The sequence below is a fragment of the Balaenoptera acutorostrata genome, chromosome 10, assembly GCF_949987535.1.
Source record: "Balaenoptera acutorostrata chromosome 10, mBalAcu1.1, whole genome shotgun sequence".
In the NCBI taxonomy this organism is placed as follows: Eukaryota; Metazoa; Chordata; class Mammalia; order Artiodactyla; family Balaenopteridae; genus Balaenoptera; species Balaenoptera acutorostrata.
Genome location: NC_080073.1, coordinates 78325966 through 78337860, shown reverse-complemented (window position 1 = coordinate 78337860; position 11895 = coordinate 78325966). Strand labels below are relative to the sequence as shown.

The 11895-nt window shown below is 42.9% G+C and overlaps 1 long non-coding RNA gene across 1 annotated transcript; it reads left to right on the top strand.

Annotated features, from left to right (window-relative positions):
• The first annotated feature begins 496 nt into the window (after positions 1–496).
• LOC103020296 (uncharacterized) lies at positions 497–7339 on the top strand. The gene is made up of 3 exons (XR_452132.2): positions 497–539; positions 1610–1745; positions 7086–7339. It is a non-coding gene; the product is annotated as an uncharacterized LOC103020296 (long non-coding RNA).
• The last annotated feature ends 4556 nt before the right edge of the window (positions 7340–11895 follow it).

Sequence of the window (11895 nt, the reverse complement as noted above, 5' to 3'; positions counted from 1 at the left end):
AGTGGAGAAACACAAAGTCAGCAAAGAAAAGATGAAGAGATTTTTCAAGAAGGGTAGTCACACTCAAATATTGTTGGGGTCAGAGTCTTCAGAGTGTGGAAAAGTAACTTGAAAGTTGGTGGACAGCAGGGCAAAGATGGAGAGAAAGTGATAATCTGACATGAGTTTCAAGAGAGGAGAGATTGTTGAGTTTAAAAGGTAGAAAGTTATGCAGAGATGATCCAGAAGCAACAGTGGAGTAGAGGGTAATGAGAATGTGCCCTTCCTTGACTGAGATATAGGAGAAATTAGGAAGTAAACTTTACTTGAGAGTGTGAAAAGCTAGGTTAAAGAGAAAGGTAGGTGTTCAGTAGTGCAGAGAAATGAAAGGAGAGGAAAAGGTGAAAGTGTTTAAGGCCAAGGTCCAAAGTGTAAAGGAACTTACTGACAGTGGAATGAGAGGTCCTAAGGTTACAGTAACAAGGTTTAACCAGTCAATACATTTTCACTGAGTCAAGTCAACCTGAAGATAGAGCACACCTCATCAGCTATCTGCGCAGGTATGTAAACTACAGGTCTGTTACCTTTTATCATAGTTAATTATGTGTTTTATAAAAATAATCACTAATTAGTCATTAGCATTCCACCGTCCTGATTTTTGTCCTTTCAGACAACCACTCTTCTTCTGTTATTTTCTTTAAATGGACTCATTGTTTTCTTATCCTCATTCTAAACAAGAATATCCATGAAATCACTGGCTCATATTTGTATTTTTGTATTCTGTAAATTAAATACATAACAGTTAAAATACAAAAGGTTTATACAGATAGAGCCCGGGGTCTGACAACTTGATTCAAATCTTACCTCTACTACTTACTAGCTGTGTGACCTTGGGCAACATACTTAACCTCCCTGTTTCTCAGTTTTCTCTTACGTAAAATGAGGATGTTGTTGGATGCTCCGGCCCACTATGATCTCCTCCTTCTCTCAAACTCTTCAGTCACTCTTCTTATCTTGTTTTCTGTACAACCTACTTGTCACCTGTCATATACTACCCTCACTCTTTTTCATTCCAGGAAAATTACTGAGCACTTACTATGTGCCAGTCACTGAGAGGTTGAAGTCTGGGCTGAGTGCTCAGTAAGGTCTCCGAATAAAACTTAACTCACAACTTTTAGGTTGTGCATTTTTCTTTAGCTGAAGTTTTCAACATCGAAGTGCTCATGACATTCTTATTTTGATTTGCTATCTCACTCATAGGACCTGGGACTATACTGCCTTGTTAGAACTCCAAGGCTTACCTGATTCAGAGACAAGTGAGAAGCCACTTAGATTTGGGCTGGGGAAGGGTGAGGAACAGGACAGAAGTTCTTGTGCCCAGAGAAATAATGATTCAGTAAATAGCAGGAATGTCCCCATCTGTAGATAAGGTGACAGACTAGTCTTTTAGCAGACCTTTCCTCCCTGCCTGGGACTTATTGGCGCAGTGAAATCTTGGTTCACATTTCAAATCTCTACCTGAAGCGTTTCAAGACAAACACTCTTTAGTAGCTCTGGCGGATAAACAAAAAGCAGACACAATGCTTCATATCAACAGATTGATTGTTGGTATCTTTCTCCCCACGTGTAGAAAGTTTTCAGGCTCTGAATGAGCCCTCTTCATCGAAGAAGCTGTGGACTTCAAAGGCAGTCCATCCAGGTCTTTGATATTTGTCGAATTGAATTTTGGAAACTGCAGGGAACCTCATTTCCAGTTCAAGCTCTGGGTAAGTTCTGGATTTTAAACAAAAGGGCTGAAACTCTTCTGGAATCTGCCATCTGTCTGGTTAATCAGAAGTCCTTTTGGATAAACACCAGCTAGTTCTCTGACATCTCTGAAGTACAAAGTTTCTTCTGAGGGTCTTAATTGCCTGAATTCTAGAAAAAAGAAAGTTATAACTTTCAGGAGCTAGATTTCAACGTATCAATTTATGATACGTATCAACGTATCATAAATTGATCTATTTTTCCTCTACTTTGTATATCAATAATATACACCATAAAGCCAAATCAATGCTCATCAACGATACTTAGTTATAAACTACATTCATATTGAGATCTAACTGATTATTACTGGGCATCTGTAACCAACTAGATCATTTCATACATGTCATCACATTTTATCATATTAATCTTCACAACAAATTAGTGAGATATTATTAATCCTGTTCTAGAATTGAGGAAACTGAGATTCAAGGTCACTTAGCTAACATCTTCCTCAAATTGTAACTACAAGAAAATACTTTTTAAAAGAAAGATATTGTTTTCTTATAGTGAACCTCAAGTATCCATGAACAAATACAGAAAACTGTACAAATAACGATTTTAAACGTATAAATTGTCATGAGATGAACTGTAAACTACTTCGGGCCTTAGGCTATGTCTTGTTTTTCTTTTTATCCCCAGGTCCCAGTATAAAGAGAGATTTAATAAATGTTTGTGGAACAACATGGGTGAATAATAATGATTTCCTTGGGCCTTGGATAGATGTATACACTTGAAGGAAATAATAGAATTCTAGAACTGGAAGGGATCTTAGAACCATCTACACCCGTGGTTCTTCAAACGTTAACATGTGTCATCAGAATCCTCTGGAAGGTTTGTTAAAACATAGACTGCTGTGTTCCAGACCCCTAGAGTTTCTGGTACACAATGTCTAGGATGGGTTTGAGCATTGGCATTTCTAACAAGTTCCCAGCTGAGGCTGATGTTGCTTGTTTAGGGACCACACTTTAAGAATCACTAACCTGTAACAACAATAACTAACATTTATTAAGTGCTAATTATGTGACAGGCAATGTGCTAAGGGCATAATTCATATTATATCATTTAATCCTTACAATAAGTCTAAGGATGGTGACATTATTAGCATCCTTAATTTATTTATAAGAAAAATGAGACCCAGAGAAGCTAAGTATTTTGCCCAGATTCATCTCTCTAACAATTGGTGGAACCAGCGTTATGCATTCAGGCTGTGTGATGCCAGATCCGGCACTCTCACCTGATGTTATAGAACTTCACAGAGTGAGCTGCCTCGTACATTGGTCCAGATGAGGAGACAAAGGCTCACCGGAAGTGCCTCACCCAAGGTCACACAATGAATTGGAAGAGGAGTGTGAATGAGGACACAGGCTTCCTAATTCAGCATCTGCCTTCTCTTGCCATAGAGCGCTAGGAGCGGGCAAGGGCTCCACGCTTTCTTTCAATTTGGATTTCCCAGGCCATCACCTTCTAATCAGTTTGAGTGGTACAGATGTCCCTATGGTGTTCTGATATGTTAGTTGTTTTCCTTATTTACTCACTATTTCATAACTAAGGGAGGTGATGGTTTCCACAGAGGAGAGAGTTGAGGTTGATGGATGAGTCATGAGGCTGGAGGCTAAACCCCAGAAAGGAAAGGGGTTAATCAGACTGATGAATGGCTAAAGAGTGGGTGGAAGAAATGTCTCCATGTGTCTTGACACATCCTCTGTAATATCTCAACCCACACTTAGAAAATCCAGCTCTCAGGGACTTTAGGTCACTGTACCTCAACCTCCCGAGTCTCCCAGGGATGCTGGGAAGGAGAATTAAGAATGTTTTTGGTTCGCAGAAGATTGGGCCTGGGAGGGCTCTAAAAATCCTAAATTCAGTCCCCAGAGGCTCTGTCCTTAGATGTGCTGTACCTAAGTCCCAGAGTGTGCCCTCTCCTGGGCCAGCTGTTGGACAAATGTTTATAACGAGAGGCAGCACAGTGGACAGAGCCCTGGCCTTAGCTCACGTTCGTCCTCCCCAACGACAGCCTCATGAACTTGAGCAGAACTATTATCTTTCAGAGTTGGCTTCCTCATCTCTAAAAGGGGTATGGGAAGCAGGATAATGTCTGCATCTCAATCCCTAGAGCAATTGGGTGAAAAGATGCATTTTTCTGTAGCCAAGATAAGGTTAGAATGACTGTTGTCATGACCGAGCTACTCATCAGAAAAGCATTTTCAGAGTCAGCACAATCATGGACGAGCTTGTTAAACTGCTTTTTTCTTTTTCTCTGACTTACAACGGAGAGCCCACTGTTGTAGCTTTTCTGGTAAAAATGAGTGCAAAATGGAGGCGGTGCCTGGAATACTGATACTTAGTTGAAGCCAAATGCATCTTTGGCCAATAAAATGCCATGGGACTGCTTGGTCTTCAGTCACACCAAGTTACAGGTCCTGAGGATGTCCATGCAGTGTATGAGCTTGGGGTGGTGGGGACAGACAGCTTTGTGACCCTGCCTCTCTCCTGACCCTCAGTCCCAAAGGTCCTGGAATCCCTCTGTTAGCTATGGCTTGGGTACGTAGTGGCCTTGGATGGTTGCATCTTTCCTCATACTGAGTTATTCTTAATTAAGCCCACAGGATTCAGCCTGGCGTTCTAATCCCTGGGCAGTCTGTTCCCAGCCAACCGTTGTCCCTGGCTTCTACCTTGTGTGACCTGGGTCTCCTCTCAGTGGTAGAATGTTTTAGGCATGGGCTCTGGAAACAGAAAAACTCGGCTCCTAATCCAGCTCAATTCACTGTTCTTAACTAGATGGAGCTATAACTTGACTTTCCCCCACTTCTGTGCCCTTGCTCACACCATTACCTTGGCCTGAAATGCCACCTCTGCTCCTTCACATAAAGGCAAACTCTATTCACCTCGAAGGTCAAGTGCAAATACCACCTGTGAGCCCTTCCTTTTTTTTTTTTAGCCGTTCCACGCGGCTTGTGGGATCTTAGTTCCCTGACCAGGGATTGAACCCGGGCCCTCGGCAGCGAGAGTGTGGAGTCCTAACCACTGGACTGCCAGGGAATTCCCAATTCTTCCTTAACTGCACAACTAGGTGTGATCTTTCTTTGGAGTTACCTCAGTGTTCTATCTCTTCACCATTTTTTATATCTTGGCTTTAATTTTTCCCAGAGCTCTCTCTCTTCTGAATTTCTACTTTGAATCTCTGCCATGAAACCTATCACACAGCAGGGTTGCCAGATAAAATACAGGACACTCAGTGAAGTTTGAATTTCAGATGAACAATGAGTACATTGGTTTAGTATAATTATGGCCTAGATATAATAGGGGGAATACTTACGGTAAAATTTTTCTGTCGGTTATCTGAAATTAAAATTTAACTGAGCACCCTGTACTGTGTGTGTGCGTGTGCGTGTGTGTGTTTTAACTTTTTAACAGATAGCTGTGCACTTTTCTGGATCCTTCACTGAAAGGTACAAGATGTGACGATGGCAAGCTTGTCACATTTGCATCCCCCAGTGTTTCTTCCTCAAAGAAGTTGCTTGGTAAATTCTTGTTGATTAGTAAAGGGACTGTCACACCAGCAGGTATGAGCACAGATCCTAAGAGCCGTAGCTTTGGAATCAGAGGACCAGACCATGTTGTGTTCCCATCACTAGCCTAACCACGTGTACCTTAGCAAACCACCCACTCTCAAATCATGCTTATCTGTAAAATGGTAAGAAGACACGGGTATCTATTCTGTAGTCACTATCTACCTTCTGTCCTCTGAACGCACATTAAGGGCTTAGCAGAGTGTCTGCTCCGTAGAAAATGTTCAGTAATTGTTAGCTGTTACTACTGGAAACACTGAAATACATTCAGACTAGATAGCTTGAGTTTAGCAGCAACCACTTTGCTACAGACAATAAGGACTCTATAAAGGAATCAGCTATATATCATTTGGAAACATAAAAATGCAGGATGGATCCCAGTCTTCCTTCGGAGAAATGTCTTAACTCATTTGGTTTTTCTTTCCAGTGTCCCAAGCCAAAGGTATGTCCTACTCTCAGGCTAAAGTATTGTCTGGCTTTCTAAGATGTCAGTTCTTCATCTCTTGTTCTAAGCCTGCCTTGTCAGCACCTTGAGATGTTGTAGCGCCTCATCCAGCCCTTCACGACCATATTTTACTTCCCTCTTCTCCCTTTCCCCTGGCCCTGGGTGCTTTGTTCCCCAACTAGAAATTATTTGCAGCTTCCTTTGGATACTTTTGCCTTGTGTGTGTGTGTGTAATGTGTTGAGTGTGTGTGTGTGTGTGTGTGTGTGTGTGTGTGTGATGGGAGAAGAAATAAGTCATTCTGGCATCTCCTAATTATCCAGGCACAGTTGAATGGGTGGCCATTAGCAAAATCACTCAAATCTGACATGTATTTATTGTTACTGGGCTATGTGCAAAACCCACGCTCCACAACTTTAATGGCCCCTCTACCAGGCACCATGAGATACTTGGCTTACAAAGTCCCATCGAATACTCACAAGAGCTCATAAGGTAGATGTGCTCAACTTTGTGGATGAGGAAACAGAATGAGCGAGGTGAGGAACTCGCTCTAAGGCCTCAAGGCTGGTACCTTCTAGCTGCGATTCAAACCCAGTTTCTTGACTCCAACCCTCCGGCTCTTTCGCCGAAGCCAAGAGTTCTTCACCCTGGCTGCACGTTTAAAATCAACCCAGTACATCCAACGTATTGACGTCCGGACCCCATCGTCAGAGATTCTTTAGTTATTTTTGACAATCATCGCAATTATATTGCTGTCCTCTTGTCCAGTTTACTAGGATATAAGACAAAAAGATCAAACACAGTCTACTTTGATCCCCCATAGTCCCCACTTGTGGAACTTGGGTCCTAAAACTTTCCTATGATTTGTAGTCAAGGATTATTTGTCTCAGTTGCTGGGATTAATCCTAGATATAAACACGTTCTGTGTAACTGTGGAAATATGGACACAACTGCTCAGAAGTGCTGAGGTGGAAGCAACAGCATGTTCTGCTCTTCTGCTGTGTGAAAAGAGTTCTTAAGAAGGTATTTCGGTGACTTTTCCCTCCCAAGTTTATTTTACACTGCTTCCTTTGGAAATCTTTTGCAGCAAGTTACCCAGTTTTCAGAGACTTGTTTCTTCTCTGTTGATCTTCACTCTGCGTCATCTTTCTCCAGGCCAGGATGGGAGCAGGCTGAGGCTGTGCAATTCATTTTATGTGCTCAATTGACTTTGTCTTCTTTTTTGTTTCCATTTCTTTTTAAGGATTTTGCTGATTGTATTCCCTTTTCCCTATTCTCTCATCTTCAGGATACCTTAGAAAGTCTTCCCCGCCAAGAAAATTGTCATGTGCCATTAATGATCTACATTTGAAGTTGATCTTTGTTTCAATACCATTGGCCTACTTCTTTGGACCGTGATCTTTGACCAATTTCATTTTGGGGAATTTCAGGGTGTTTTTTTTTTATTGCTGAATGAGGCGTAACAAAATCTAGCACTCATGATTTCCATGAAAAATTCATTCACTAAACAAAATTGGCGGAGTGGTGGCACAGTGGTTAAGAATCCGCCTGCCAATGCAGGGGACAGGGGTTTGAGCCCTGGTCGGGGAAGATCCCACGTGCCACGGAGCAACAAAGCCCGTGCGCCACAATTACTGAGCCTGCGCTCTGGAGCCCACAAGCCACAACTACTGAGCCTGCGCGCCACAACTACTGAAGCTTGCATGCCTAGAGCCCGTGCTCCACAACAAGAGAAGCCACCGCAATGAGAAGCCCGTGCACCGCAACGAAGAGTAGCCCCTGCTTGCCGCAACTAGAGAAAGCCCGCACGCAGCAACGAAGACCCACCTCAGCCAAAAATAAATAAATACATTTATTAAAAAAAAAATTGGCCTGTTTATTTGTTTACTATGTCTCCTCCGCTCAACTGTAAGATCTTCTAGGCACCGAGTCTGTTTTGATTACTGCTGTGTACCTGGTGCCTAGAATCATGGTGGGGTTTAGCAGGTGCTGTGTAAATATTGCTGGAATGTTGACTATTGAGTGGGCTTGGAAGTCTGACATGTTGGGTTCTGAGTTTCTGCTGCACCACTTACAGGCTGTGTGTTTATGACCTTGAGCAAGTTAACTTCTCTGAACCTTCATTTCTACATTTGTAAAATAATAAAAATAGTAGTAGTAGTGATAAACCTCATATGGTGGTTGTAAAGATTAAATGATCTGTGCATATAAAGAAATCAGTTCAGTGCCTGGCACAGAATATCCTTGTAAGTGCTAATGAAGATGATGATGTTACTTAGAAATATTGATTTTCATGATAATATTATTGGGGAACAGAAATATATTCCAGAATTTAAGAGCTACTAACTTCAAAAAATAATAGCTATTCAGCTCCAGTGAGGCAAATAATTGAAGCAGAAGTTTGTCCACTTGCCTCTCCCTATATATTTTCATCCTGTAATGGGTTTCTACTCAAGAAGAAGAAAACAAAAAAGTTGATTCAATTCATTTACATGTAAATAACCAAGAGCTTACTCTGATAATTTAAGGGAATATGAGTATCTTCCCTTGGCCATAGGAGGCTGCTGATGGTGTGCCGGAAGACGTTAAAAAGAAGGTGGAGGGGGCTTCCCTGGTGGGCAGTGGTTGAGAATCTGCCTGCCGATGCAGGGGAGGCGGGTTCGAGCCCTGGTCTGGGAAGATCCCACATGCCGCGGAGCAACTAAGCCCGTGAGCCACAATTACTGAGCCTGCGCGTCTGGAGCCTGTGCTCCGCAACAAGAGAGGCCGCGATAGTGAGAGGCCTGCGCACCGCGATGAAGAGTGGCCCCCACTTGCAGCAACTAGAGAAAAGCCCTCGCACAGAAATGAAGACCCAACACAGCCATAAATAAATAAATAAATAAATTAAAAAAAAAAAAAAAAGGTGGAAAGGAGCACGCATACTATGGAACCAAAGGGCCCTGGGATCATAGGCAGCTCATTCAAGTGGCAGTTGTGAGGCCCATTTATTTGACTTTCTTCTGTTTGCACAGACAGAAACACCCTGCAGGGTTTATTATGAGCAGATGTATTAAATATCAACACTGAAAACTGGTTTAACCGGGAAACAAATGAGCATTTAAAAACAGAAAAAAGAGAGAATGAACAGGAGTTGAGAGAGAAATGTGACAACTTACAGGAATCCTAGCCAGGAAAAAAGTACCCAAGTCAAGGTCATAGCCAGATACAGTCAGTCACATAGGGAAGAGAGAAAATACCACTCACTTCTTTACCATTTGGGCAAGACACAGAACCAGCTTCCTGCCTGGGTTCTTCGATGACTCCTTGACCATCCAGGACTTCTAAGGGTAGAGCCCATGGGCTTGTGCTTTAGGGTAGGTTGTAGTTGGCAAGACCACGCCGCTCTATACTGTGAAGTGCTCAGAGCCCTGTTAGCCAGTGAACATCCTGTGTATGTTACAAAAGGCACCTTCAGAATGGATGAATTACAAAAATGTGCCCCTTCCTCTGGGCTGGCACAAGATTTGAGGGGGGGAGAGTAGCTGCTGGATTTCAACCTCCAGCTCCCCCTCAGCTTTGTAGAGGTACACACTCTGTAACTGTTCATAGTGGCCATGGGAACTTCTTAACTACTTCTCTCTAATTGTATCCCTCTTTCACCAGTGAGGAAGCTAGGAGAATAAAACATCTTATTGAAAGCTACCAACTAAATGATCATAGACTTTTCTTGGGAGGTAAACCATTCCCAGAGTGGCCTTCATCAGCCTTCATCATTGTATAGAGCACCTACTACATGCAAAGTACTCTGCCAGGTTCTAGGGTATGGGCTGCATAGATGCCTAGATGTTTCGAATCTAGCTTTGAAGGTAGGCAGTGCAGGCTCTGTGCTGCCTGAGTGCTGTGGACCATGAAAGCGACAGGAGCTCCCTAGAGAATGGACCATCACTCTATTTTGGTACAGTGACAGAAGGTTACACGAGGTAAGACTTGAGTTGAGTGAAGAATGGTCAGGGCTTGGAAAACCAGAGAAGCCCAGGCAGGATTGCAAGCAGAGAACACAGTTTGAGCGGTGCTGTGGGGAAAGGCTGCACCTCAGTGACCCCAGTCACTCCGTGGCATCACCCACGCTCCTTCCCCAAACACAGCAGGCCCCTCTGAAGCACAGTCTTCACTCCAGAGCACAAGGTTCCCTCCTACAGAACCGCCCCATCCCACATCTCACGCATGTCACGTCTGAAGAGTGGTAGTTACGTAAGAGAAGCTGTGGTTAGGTATTAATGTATAAACCCACCCCCAGAACTGAGCTACATTGTAATGAAGCATTTCTGGACCTATTGCTATAAAACATTTCTACACTTTTGGAATCACAGGTAGGACAGAGCTTATGTTTGGTATCTATTATTATGCAGTAAATTCTCCCCAAACTTAGCAGCTTTAAACAATAAACATGTAACTCACAGAGTTCCTCAGGGTCAGGAATTCAGGGGCTGCTTTAGCTGGGTAGGTCTGGCTGGAGATCTCTCATGAGGTTGCCATCAAGATATTGGCCAGGGTGGTGTCCTCTGAAGCCTTGACTGGGGCCGTGGTTGTTGGCAGGAGGCCTCAGCTTCACGAGTCTCTCCACGCATGGGTGTTCTCACAACACAGCAGCTGGCTTTCCCCAGAATAAGCGATGGAAGAAAGAAGGTGTGAACAGGAAGCTCGGTGCCTTTTGTGGCCTTTTATGAGTCTCCGAAAGCATCACTTCTGCAGTATTTTATCAGTCACACAGACCATCCTTGATGCAACGTGGAAGGGAATTACACCAGAAGGTGGGACTGCTAGGGAGCATCTGGAATGCTGGTACCACTGAATTCATATTCTGGGGAGATTAGAGCTTTCCAAAAATATACAAGAGGTCATAGGGGGACCTGGATATCCTAAAAGTTTTCTTCTTTAAAATACCTACAATTTCTGAATTAAAATATATTTTTTAAATCTTATACTTCAATAAAAAATTTGTTTAAAAAAATTTTTTTTAATCTTTCAAAATATATCACTAAGCTGATTGCAAAATAAGAGGCAAAATAAATGAACGGATGAGGAAGCAGAGACATAAGTGAATGTTGAAACTGACGGCTCCCCTGTGGGTATCTTTCTACCCTCAAGTGACCCAGAGACTTGGTTTTAATATCTGCACAGCCTACGTGAAACAAAGTCCAGAGAACATGAGAAGTCAGATCAGAGACCCTCTTATAAAGTACTTTAACCCCAAAGGATATCTCCTCGGTGACAGTTGAAACCAGGAATTCCTGCAACTCCATTTCCCCACTGAAGAGGATAGAAAGGAAACTTGCCTGCCTTAACAGGCTCTGGATAACAGGAGGAACAAGCTGAGAATTTATGACTACCGGTTAACCTTTTGCAGGCTTGCAGCCAACTTCACACTTTCCCTGTAGTTTGAAAAACCCTACTTGATAGTTTGTTTTAATGGGGCCAAGTTTCTCAGTCTAGAAACAAATCAAATCCACACTGAAGGAATCACCTTTATCATAGACCTTACCGATGCCCAGATGTAAAATTCCACGGAACTGGAGTTCACAACTGAAAGAAGGATCACAGGGCATTTGAGGAAACAAGGCCTCGTGAGAGAGAACCAGCAAAAAGAACAGACAACAGGTACGGCCTGCCAGACACTTCAGCTATTCGGTTATTGATTATGGAATAAATTGAAGTATATTTAATATGCTTATCAAAGAAAAGATGCTATCAAATGGATGAGTAAAGAATAAGAGATTGGGCTTCCCTGGTGGCGCAGTGGTTGAGAGTCTGCCTGCCAATGCAGGGGACACGGGTTCGAGCCCTGGTCTGGGAAGATCCCACATGCCACGGAGCAGCTGGGCCCGTGGGCCGCAATTGCTGAGCCTGCGCGTCTGGAGCCTGTGCTCCACAACAAGAGAGACCGCGATAGTGAGAGGCCCGTGCACCGCGATGAAGAGTGGCCCCTGCTTGCCACAACCAGAGAAAGCCCTCACACAGAAATGAAGACCTAACACAGCCATAAATAAATAAATAAATTTAAAAAAATTAAAAAAAAAAAAAAGAATAAGAGATTATTGAAAATGACTGGGCCAACT